This window comes from Fukomys damarensis, unplaced genomic scaffold, assembly GCF_012274545.1.
Source record: "Fukomys damarensis isolate Sample0158 unplaced genomic scaffold, DMR_v1.0_HiC HiC_scaffold_27, whole genome shotgun sequence".
NCBI lineage: Eukaryota > Metazoa > Chordata > Mammalia > Rodentia > Bathyergidae > Fukomys > Fukomys damarensis.
In genome coordinates this window covers 38,719,162-38,730,282 of record NW_022900939.1, presented here as the reverse complement: position 1 = coordinate 38,730,282, position 11,121 = coordinate 38,719,162, and the positions used below count along the sequence as shown (strand labels likewise).

Sequence of the window (11,121 nt, the reverse complement as noted above, 5' to 3'; positions counted from 1 at the left end):
TGGTTGGATCTAGAGTGTGTGATTCTGGGATCAAGGGCACATGATTACTAAATTAGTATCACTTATTGGCTTGGCGTCATTCTGGAAGTGGAACAGGAAGGCCCTCCCTGGGTGTAGTATTACCTACTTTTGAAGTATACAGAATATAAGGGACAGTAGTCTTTGGACCATTAATCTGGGCAGAGAAAAATGACAAGAGGATAGAGTCGATGAGAATTGATTCAGGGGGAAAACACAAGATTGATTTGTGGAAACCCTTGAAATGTAGATTTCTGTGGTTGGTTGTCTCTTGATGCCTTCTGCTTGATGTCCTCTGCCCACCATGAACTACTTTTCCTCTGTGATGCCCTTCTGCCATGACACCCTGCCTTGGAGCCAGCCAACTATGAACTGAAACCTTTACAAACTGTGAGCTATAATAAACCTTTCCTCCTTTAACCTTGGGTGTTGGATATTTTATATCAGCAATGAGAAAATTAACTAAGACAGAAGGTCAGGCAGATAAATTCTGTGGTACAACTGTTGCATTTGCTGCATTACTACTAAAAGTGTGGTTTGGACCAAGTGATGGAATCTGGCTACTCAGGTGCTGAAGACTTCGAGGAGAGACAGTTTTATAACTTTGCTGCTGCTTGTCAGAAGTTACAGGCTGCTATACGACTGACTGTAACACTGATCCTGGATTAACTACTGGAGTACTAACCTTTGGCTGTGATGAAACGGGGAATTCTTTTCAAAGTTTTGGTAGGATCTGTGTGCTGGTTGAAGGGGTGCTTATTCTTAGAGACACATATGATCTTGGGGATGATGCAACAGATATTAAAGACATGGGAGACTGATTAGACAGCTGGGTGTCTCGAAAGAGCAGAGCAGCTTGAGAAATGAGAGATGTTAAGTTGAAAGCAGATGGTCCAGCAATAAGAAACTTATGAACTATAGACTAGAGCAAAGTTTGTATCACAGCTGCTTTAAGAACTTCGTTTATTTTGGATATGTTCACATTAGAATTACTGAGCTGCAGTGTAGCTTTCAAAGCAGGAAGCAGCTGTTAAGATTTGAGTCCTGAAATAATGGAGGTTTTGGTGACTGTAGGACAGGAGAAACAGGGACTGCAGAATAAATGTAGGCGCAGATGTGGGATTCAATCCAGAGGCAGAAGACACAAGGAGTTGTGCAAGAATGTGTTACCAATTTGTCTCTTAGTGTAGATTCTTTTCTTTCTGTTTTCTGTGCAGGGACAGAAGATGTGGGTGTAAGCAGTTTTGGTAAAGTCAGTGCTCCATTCGCATCAAATGATTTCTTGGACTGTTGATCAGACTGTAGCACACATGGACCAGAATATCAGTGCTTGCAGTGGCAGCTGGATGAAACTCTGGTTTGATGAGGTGCTGTACTGGAGGAGAGCTGCTGCGAGTCTCTGCTCTTGGCAATCTTTGGTCTGTCCTTGTGTCTGCTGTTTGAAACAAAATGTTCTGTGGGAGCAAACTACTAGCATCTCTGGGATGCATGTCCTCCATCCCACTGGCAAGCCCACTAGTGTCTGTTGCTTACATCACCTCTCTTCTGTAATCCCTATCTTTTGGGAAGCTATTAACTGCCACCTTATTTGCTTCTTTTTGTCTCTTCTCTTTCAAGCCACTCTTTCTGTTTTTCCCACTGTGAAACTTCTGTTCAATAACTGTAGTAATATTTTGACTAGAGGAGCTCATGTGCTCCGACCAGTCATTTGTAGAATTGTAAGATGCATCTGAAGTTTGGGGACATTTCTAGGTAAATGGATGCACCTTGAGACCATGATCTTAAGTGAAATGAGCATACATACATACACAAACACACATACACACACAAAGAATTCTTTACATTTCTCATATTCCTATATAAATGGATTCTCACCAACTTGCCACTGTGTCATCTGGTAACACAAACCTCTCGGGACTTCATTTCCTAAGTTATGTTTCTACATTACATGGAGATGATCAGTTCAGGGCTTCTCTATCTCAGCACTATGGACACTTGGGGTGACAGTTCTGCTGGGGGCGGGGAGCACCACCCTCCATGAGCGGACAGCACTGGTCTCTGTCTACTAGATCAGGGCCAACCCCCAGCCGTGATAACACAGTGTCTCTAGATACTGCCAGCATCACCACCAGCTGAGAACTTGACTAGATGTTATCAATTTCACTCCACCTCTGATAGCTGACAAAATCTGTAAAATATCTTACTTTCCTATACGCTATTTTTTAAGCCACTGGTCGATAGGCCAACTGGGAGAACATTTACTTTGTTTTTAGGGAAATTAAAGACAAAAGATTACCAAGCAGTAAATAACGAAAACTAATGAATATGTGCTAATTCTAGTTGCAGGAGGATAATGCCCTCAACTGAAATAAATTTTTAAAAAGTTAAAGGAAAGGTATGCTGTATCATATGGTAATTCTAATATTTTGAAGAACTGCCGTACTGTTTTCTATCACAGCTGTACCAATGTACATTCCAATCATCAAAAGTTCTGTCTTACTTTCTTGTCACTGAGACACAATAGTTGAAACCAACAAGTTGAAGGAGAGGTTTCTTTTGGCTCAGTTTGTAGAGGTTTCAGTCCATAGTCATCTGACACCAAGGCAGGGCGACAGGGCAGGGGAACATAGAAGAGAGTCACTCATGGCAGGGCAGGTAGGAAGCAGAGATCAAGGGAAGAGGGAGGGAGATAAACCTTCCAGGCCATGGCCCCAGTGACCACTTCCATTGATCAGGTTTCACTGCCAACGTGGGATTTAGCTGTAAACTCATCAGTGATCCAGTTGCCTCAAAAAGTTCCACTCATGATCACATGAGGCTTCTGTGGGGGACGTTCTGATATAAACCATAACAACTTTTTTTTTTCTTGGTGGTGGTACTGGAGAATTGAACCTAAGGTCTTCACACTGAGCTAAGTCCCCAGCCTTTTTAATTTTTTTTTTTTTTTAAATTTTGAGACAGAGTCTCACAAAGTTGATTAGGTTGGGCTTGAATTTGAGATCCTCCTATTTCAGCCTCTCAGAGGATGTGATTACAGGCCTGTTCCACATGCCCAGCTCTGTTGTTTCATTTTAGATTTTTGTTGTTGTTGTTCCAGCCATCCTAATGAGCATAAAGTATTAACTCACTGCCTTTGATTTGCACTTTCCCAATAGCGATGTTGGACATTGTTTCATGTGCCTTTGGTCATTTGTATATCATCTTTGGAACATTGATTATTCGAGTCCTTTGCCTATTTTTTAATTGGGTTGTTAGCTTTTAGTTGCTGAATTTTAGGAGTTTTAAAATATATTTTGGATATTAATCCCTTAACAGATATGTAATTTGCAAATATTTCTCCCATTTTCTAGAAAGAGTTTTGCAGTTAAATAGGTCTTGGATCTATTTTGAGTTCATTGTTGTATATGGTGTTAGAAAGGATCCAACTTCACTCTTTTCCATGCAGATATCCAGTTTTCAAGCATTGTTTATCGAAAAGATTGTACTTTCCCTCATTGAATGGTCTGTCACAGCTCCTCTGACCCATATATACAAGTGGTTATTTCTGAGTTTTTCCATTCTATTCCATCAGTTTACGGTATTCAAGTAAATTCTTTTTTGCACCAGGTACACATAATTGAAGATTATAATTTGTGTAGGAGGCCAGTCAAAAACCCTTATATCAAATTTATAATTTGCTATGCTACAAAAAAAGGGCTTTTTAAGAGAAAGTTAAATTAAGTGCCTAAGTTAGTCCATGATTCTAAGGTGATATAACTAGCAGTGGCTGTATTTATAAGCCTCTAAATGTAAGGGGATCCATGCATGAGGAGACAAGTTTTTCTCTTGAACGAGAAGTAAAAGAATAAAGAACCTGGAACTGTGCAGAAAGGTCCATGAGAACCAGCGTGTCCTTTCCCTGTGCTTTACGGATAAGGACACTGAGGTCGAAAGTCTACTCCAAGTAGCAGCCTTCTCCTGGCTCCTGTCCTAGTTTTTGTTGCTGACTTTAGCGTATGAAAGTACCCGGTTATACAATTTTGGTGATGTTTACATAAGAAACCAGTAAGTGGAGACCCTATCCCTCCCCCTCTCCCCGCGGCTTCTGTGACAGCCGCACTTGTGAGAAGGAGTGAGTAACATAATGGGAGAACTACAGAGCCCATGAAAAAGCAGACCTTCGGGTCCGGATCTGCAGGCCGATTCAGCGACTCCTCTTCTCCCCCAAGTTTCCTCTAGCACGTGGGCCAAACACACTGTAAGATCACACCCCCAACAGCATCTCCGCAGGACAGAATAGCTTTAGATAAAACACACCTTGAACCCGGCACACATCGGGCCTATTTGAACAAAGCGCTCTCTGACAGAGGCTGACAAAGCTGAGGACAGGCTGCACACGCACGGTGCACGCAATACAAATTCACATTTCCTCTGCAAAGCAGCCACCCTGAATATCACCGCCTCTCCCTGCGTCCCTAGAATTCTAGCTCCCGCTGTGGCGTCCACAGTGCTAACAGAAAGTCTCACGGCACAGCAAGACTGCCACCTACTGACCACGATCCTTTCCCGCTCTGCAGTCAGATCTCCCCAGACAGCCACTTTCTTTGCAAAGCCATTTCGTGCAATTTATTTTACTATGTTAATATAAATTTTTGGTTCTTTTAAATACAAATCATTTTAACTTTAAACAGAAGTTTAATTATACATCCTTCTGTATAGCTCAAAATTCTTGGACTCAAAATTCCTGTCTCTTTTTGTAAAAAAGTATATTTTGCCCCTTTTCTCTCTTAAAATATTCCAGAAAATCTATTGTAATATATATTGTTCTTCACCGTTGCTTTTATCCTTTACTTTGAAAGCCAAAGCTCACTTGCTGTCCTTAGAGAGTAGTGGTGACTTAATTGTCCATCTCAATCAAGCTGGAATTATTAAAAGTTTGAATTCATAATCATAAAAAAAAATCACAAGAAAGCTAAAGGAATTAAATAGCCATTAATTAGTTCTACCTTTGCCGGGCAGACATAAATCTGCAAGTGCCCTCTAAAAGTATTTGACTTTTTTTCAAGAAAGTTTAATTTGTCCCCATTTTGACTCAATTCTTTAAGAAAAACAAATCAGACCAATCGAAAGAATTAACAGGAGATGAGGACACCCCCTTTTTGAGGCAGCCCGCCGCTGTCTTGGCGAGAGAATGAAGTGCAAGTGTTCTAAACAGCATTCACGTCATAAATACGGCCTGATGCAGTCTGAGGCAGGGGTCTGAAAGAGTTGTCTTTCAGAAGCAGTCTGGTGGGAGATAATTACAATATGTAAAAGGCAAGATATAAAAGGTACAACCTAACCAGTGACAAAACAGTGCCTGAGTCAGTCTAGAGGTTGAGAAGGCTTCCGAAAGAACCCTTCTGAAGGAGAGATGGAAGTTTTCAGGTAATCAGATGGGATTAGAGACCCAGATAGTGTAATGTGTGCAAAACCACCAAGGGCTGAGAAGAAACATCCCCTAATCCAAAATTTGTAAAAACAAACAAACAGATGAGATCAAATGGAGGTGCAATGAATGGACAACATCAGTCCCACCTGGAAATGAATCATGTTGGGAAATGGGAAGAAGCCCAAGAATCTACACATTTTCCTCCAACAGAACCTCCTCCAACCCTCCAGGTGCTGCATTCTCCAGGACTCCTTTTCTATTTGCAGGTTTATCTCACCTTTATCTCGCTCCAACTCTGAAGAAAGGTTCTCCTGATGTCTGTGCCCTGAGGTGAAATTCAGAGTGAATGCAAATGTCAGTGGCAGGACAAAAAGAAGGGGCCAGGCATAGCTCAGAGGCCCTGGATCTCAGCACCAAAAACAAACAAAACTGTAAGTGAAGGCTCTATGAATACAATTGCCTCTTAAGATGCCAGTGTATTACAAGTCCATGAAAAGGAAGAAAGTAGGTAGTACTTTCTGAGAGGGCCAGGGGTCATCTAAGGCCAAAAGTGAGAGGATTAGACTCTAAAGTTACAGAGGTGTGGCTGGTGTCCCTGGCTTGCCCCTCCTCAGGGAGCTGGGGAGCTTCTGCGGTGCTGTCATGGGCTTCCCTTCCTTTTGCTGACTTCCTCTCTTCTCCATCACTAAGTGGACTTTAAACTCATCTACATACTGATGATTCCCAAAGGGTAACCCCAGCATGTATCTCTTCTCTGAGCGCCTGACTTCTGTATCCAATACGCACCAATTCTCTACTTAGGTGTTTTGAGCTTTTTGAACTCAACACACAAAATATGGAACCCTTGAAATCTGTTCCACAAAACATCTTTCCCATCACAACAAACTGCACTAGTCTCTACCCAGTGCCTGAGGCAGGAACCAAGGAGGCATCTTTTTCCTTGTTGCTCACATCTAGTCCTTTAAATCCTACTTCCAAATATATTACTTCCAAAACTTAGTTTAAAATCTCGCACTACCATGTCCTTTGTCCAGAACTACTTGTCTCTGCCCCATTCCAGGAAACTGCCTCCTCACTCTGGCCCTTTCATACCTCCAAACCATTCCCAAGATTTCTGCAGTTACAAGGGTCCTAAAAAAGCAAACCACCTCCTGTTACTCCCCAGCTCAGAGACCCACAAAGACCTCTGACTATGCTGCAAGAAGCCCTCCGTGAGCTCCCCATGTCCACAGATCCCTACCCATTCCACAGTCCCCAAGGTTCAGCCTAAAGTCTTCTCTCCAATGCATCATCTGAGGTGCTGCCACCTCAGGACGTGCACACATGCTGACCCCTCCACCTGGCACCTCTGTGACAAGAGGTGGGCCCTTCACAAGAGCTTACGTAAATGTTACGTCTGCTCGGGAGGCTTTCCAGGCCTGTATTATTTGCCTTACTAGCAGTGGAACATTTCCTTTAGGTCATTTACTGCAATTGGTGTTTACTTATTATGCATTTCATTGTGGGCTCAACTCGGGCCTAATTATTATGTGTTCTTCTATAACTCTGCCCTATCCCAAACAATCTTATCAACCTCAAAAATCTTAAAGTCAGGATACCCTCACCATAGCATCTCTAAGAATAAACTAGACGAGAAAATAAAATTGTTAGAATGACAGGGACAAACTCCTTGGCCTTTAACTTGTTAATCATTAAAAGTGTGGTTTGCATTCTGAAAGTCAGACATGAACTGGCTCAAGAATAACAGCTCAGCCTGCCATGGCTGTGGGAACCCGCTGGCATTTGACATTGGGAAAGTAACTTCTTCTACCATTGAGGCATTGATAACAATCTATGACTCTATCTGGCTTTTCTGAGACAAGGGTCTCAGCTAGCCCATGAGATTGACCTGGAACTCACTGTGTAATCCAGACTGGTTTTATGGGATTACAGGCGTGCACCACCGCACCCGGCTCAAGGACTTTGTTAAATTTGACCTTGTGATGGGAGGAACTCAGATAGCCAAAGATCTGATCTCCTCCCTAATAGTTGCTTGGTGCTTCCTGTTGGCCTGCCTTTAAAAGGAGCTGTTTCTGTGAAATAAATCGGACTTCTTGTCTCCACACTATTGAGTGTGCTGTCCTTTCTCAATCCTCACTCCCCAACTCAGGTACATTCGTGTTGTGACAGCTGGACCGCCACACATGGTGGTGCACATTTGTAACCCGGCAATCCAGCAGGCTTTGGCAGAAGGATGGCAAGTTTGGGTCCAGCCTATGCAAGTGATTGGTGAGATTCTGTCTCAAAATAAAATACTTTTTAAAAGGGCTGGAGATGTAGCTCCGTGCAAGGAAATGTCTTAGATTCAATCCAAGGTACAGCCACAAAAAAGGAGTCGCAGCTCTTAGTTTCTCTGCTTCTATGTAATATTGTGTTGAATGTTGAAATCTTCTAAAATAATAGCAAAAATACGAGATGAAGAGGAAAGCTATCACTCAACTCCCCTGATGTTGATAAATATGCCAAAGAAAGTTAAGGTCGGGGGTAAATTAAAACTGAAAGGGAAAGACATAGCCTCTACTCAATGAGATCCAAAGGAAGCCATGTGTCCGGGAAGATCAGATTTGAGGCACACTGAGAGGATGAAGTGCTGGGTGAAGGAACTGAGCACATATGAATAATGTAGAAGACAGTTCAGGAGAGTAGCCAGGACTCCTTGAAAATGAAAGGCAGCTCCACCACTTACAAGCAGAGTAATCTGAGAGATGTAAGCATCTAAAACTAGAATTTTAATTGCTTTTTGTCTGTTTCTTCATTTCTCAATTGTGGATAAAAACAAGATGTTTATCAACACTACAAGGAAGCACACTTGGAACAATACAAAATGCAAGGGGGAAAGAAACAGAATGATCTGCTTCCAAGGGTCCACAACTTGCTTATAATACAGTATTGTCGTGGTTCCTGACTACAAACTTCAGCCCTCCCCTCAACAATCCTTTTTTATCTTTCCCCAAAAATGTGCTTCTCTGGCAGCCCCCTCTTGTATCAGTCATGACAGTGATACCACTGATAGACAGCACATGAATCCACTCATTTAAATAGGCTTTTATTGTTGTGAGAAAAAGAAAAGTTTATTCCAATGAACAGGGACTGAAGTCGGGGAGGTTCTAGCAGCTGGCTCATGAAAGCCAAGTTCATCACATCCATGTGTGGAAGGGCTGACACTGGGAGAGAGAAATAGCAACAGCTAGCTGGGAGAGGTTCCATCCATGAGTGGATGGGCTGACACCAGGAGAGCGATATTAGCAGCTAGCAGGGAAGGAAAACTATGCTTATATAGATTTGGGGGTAGGGGCTGTAATCCTAAGGAATGTTTGACCTGGATGCCCAAGGATGGTCTGCTCAGGTGCTTATATGGCCACTGGCCTCTTTGGATCAGGAGATCGTATACTTTGTTTTAATCAACTTGTCCTATTTACTGAGAAGCTGCTGTTGTTTGCTGAAAGCAGCCTGTTTGCTTTGACCTATTTATTTAGGCCAGGCCTGACACCATCACCTTACCATCCAGCCCTCCAGGCATATATGTAGAAAGTCATCTTTGACACCCCTTCTCTAGGACCCCACAGGTAAAACTGTCAAATGTGGTCACTATCTACAATACAAAAAACCCGCTGACACCATGCGAGTTCAGTTACATCCTCTCACCTTACCAGTGACAGTACTCCCAAGTGATCACCAAGCCTCCTTATTGCCATCCATTAATCCATTCCATAAACTTTCCTAGTAACACAAGCCCCTCTCAACTCACTTTCTTGCCTAGAAATACCCAAGGGCTTTGACCTAAAACACTGATCCTAAATGAAACCGACGCATCACAATGTGGGGCACACATCACAATGTGGGGTTTGCTGCTCCTTTTTATTCCCCAACCTTCATTCTGAATTTCTAATACCCAAGGGCTTTGACCTAAAACACTGATCCTAAATGAAACCGACGCATCACAATGTGGGGTACACATCACAATGTGGGGTTTGCTGCTCCTTTTTATTCCCCAACCTTCATTCTGAATTTCTTTCTTTTTTAATGTGGAAGTATTTGTTTTAATTACTATTTGAAAGTCCTTAGTCTTGAAAAAGAGCAAGGCATTTTATTATCCACTCTTTGCATTCCTTAAAGGCTTTGGCAAATTCACGTTCTTCTCATGGCTGTTGCAGAGTTGCTCAGTGTGTCAGCAGATTTGCTGTTTGTCCACCTCAACGTGCCTTCTACAGCACTGAAGCCAACAGCACACTGCAGCTTGTGTAAACAGGTAGCGCAAAGGTTTAGAGGTTGCTGGTTAGCTCTTGCCCAGAGGTTGGACCTTGCATTAGACAAACAAGCCACTGGCCGTGTCAAAGTCCAAACTTATGTCCAATCCCATGAGCTAGAGACTTACAGGATCACAGCAGTAACACATTAGTGATTTCAGGAATATAATAGTTACCAAAAATGCAGTAGTCTATGCAAGATTTTTTGCGGAGCTTCTTCAGGTAGCCTTCACAGCATCAGGTACAGGGACCCCTGCCATACCTGGTGAACCTGACTGTGCCCACACCATCTATCAGAGATGCCTGTCTGAAGACAAAACTCCAGGAGCCCCTTGGGTGAAGATCAGTCATTGTTATCCCACATCACAGAGATTATCTTCAGGTCTCTTCTTTTGTAAGAAATTCAGGATATGCCTGCATGGATTTATAGGTTTTGTGTGTGATCATTGACTCTAAAGGGACACCTGGTTGCAGAAACAGAAACTGGTTCTAGGAGTTCTTCCCGCCAGGCCATAGAGAATGCTTCACAGTAGCCCTGAACATAGTCTCCACTGATAGCTCTGGTGTTCCCTGGAGTTGCAGTGGACTGTACATAAGTACTGTGTTTCTTCAGAGAAGGTGTCTTTTGGTAGAGATCACTAAGAAATTCTTCAAAGTCCTGAGGAGCCTCAGGGTGGGAGATGAACCAATCTGACTATGGGTGCAAGGTAATGGGTCCAAAGAGATCATTCATTTGACAATACTCCCCAGCATCTGATTTCTCGTATTGTTATACAGCATTGAGTCCTTTGAGACTTGAGCTGTTTCAAGTATCTATTTGAGTGCCTTATTATTTGCATAATGACAGGTCCTTTCCATTCACAGCATGTTCCTAAGCAGAGCTTTCATCCTTCAACTGAATGGGTCAAACAGATGTTCCACCATGAGGCTTTATAAAGGAGGAAGGCCTCCCCTGAAGTTTTAGCTCACAAGTATTATAGGCAGCTAAGTTAATGAAAATTAATATATAGTCAGCAAGGGACTGGGCTCCCAAGGAAGTCATCAAAAATAAAAATAAAAAATGAAAAGCAAAGATATCAGAATGGTGGCTAGAGGCAAATCTGAATACCAGGCCTCAACACAGAGATGCAATGACCATTATCTATGTGCCTCCCTAAGGGACAAGCAGTAACTTGGAGATATACCATAATTAGCACCACCCAGGTGGGTGACCAGAGCATACTAACCTATCCCTTCCCAAAAATGCCTTTGTTTTTTCCATGTACCCTTGCTACATGACCCACTTCTCTATTGAATTAATATTAGCTAGGTATCTGTACTTGTACTCTTATAGGTTAATTACAACTTGACATATGTGTACCTATATTGTGAGTTTGCTGTATAAATTACCCTCAACAAAAGGCCTTG

At 42.5% G+C, this 11,121-nt stretch overlaps 2 pseudogenes; both read right to left on the bottom strand.

Annotated features, from left to right (window-relative positions):
• Nucleotides 1-454: 454 nt before the first annotated feature.
• Nucleotides 455-4,332, bottom strand: LOC104857842 (annotated as a pseudogene).
• Nucleotides 4,333-9,462: 5,130 nt separating this feature from the next.
• LOC104857766 lies at nucleotides 9,463-10,791 on the bottom strand (annotated as a pseudogene).
• Between the last annotated feature and the right edge of the window lie 330 nt (nucleotides 10,792-11,121).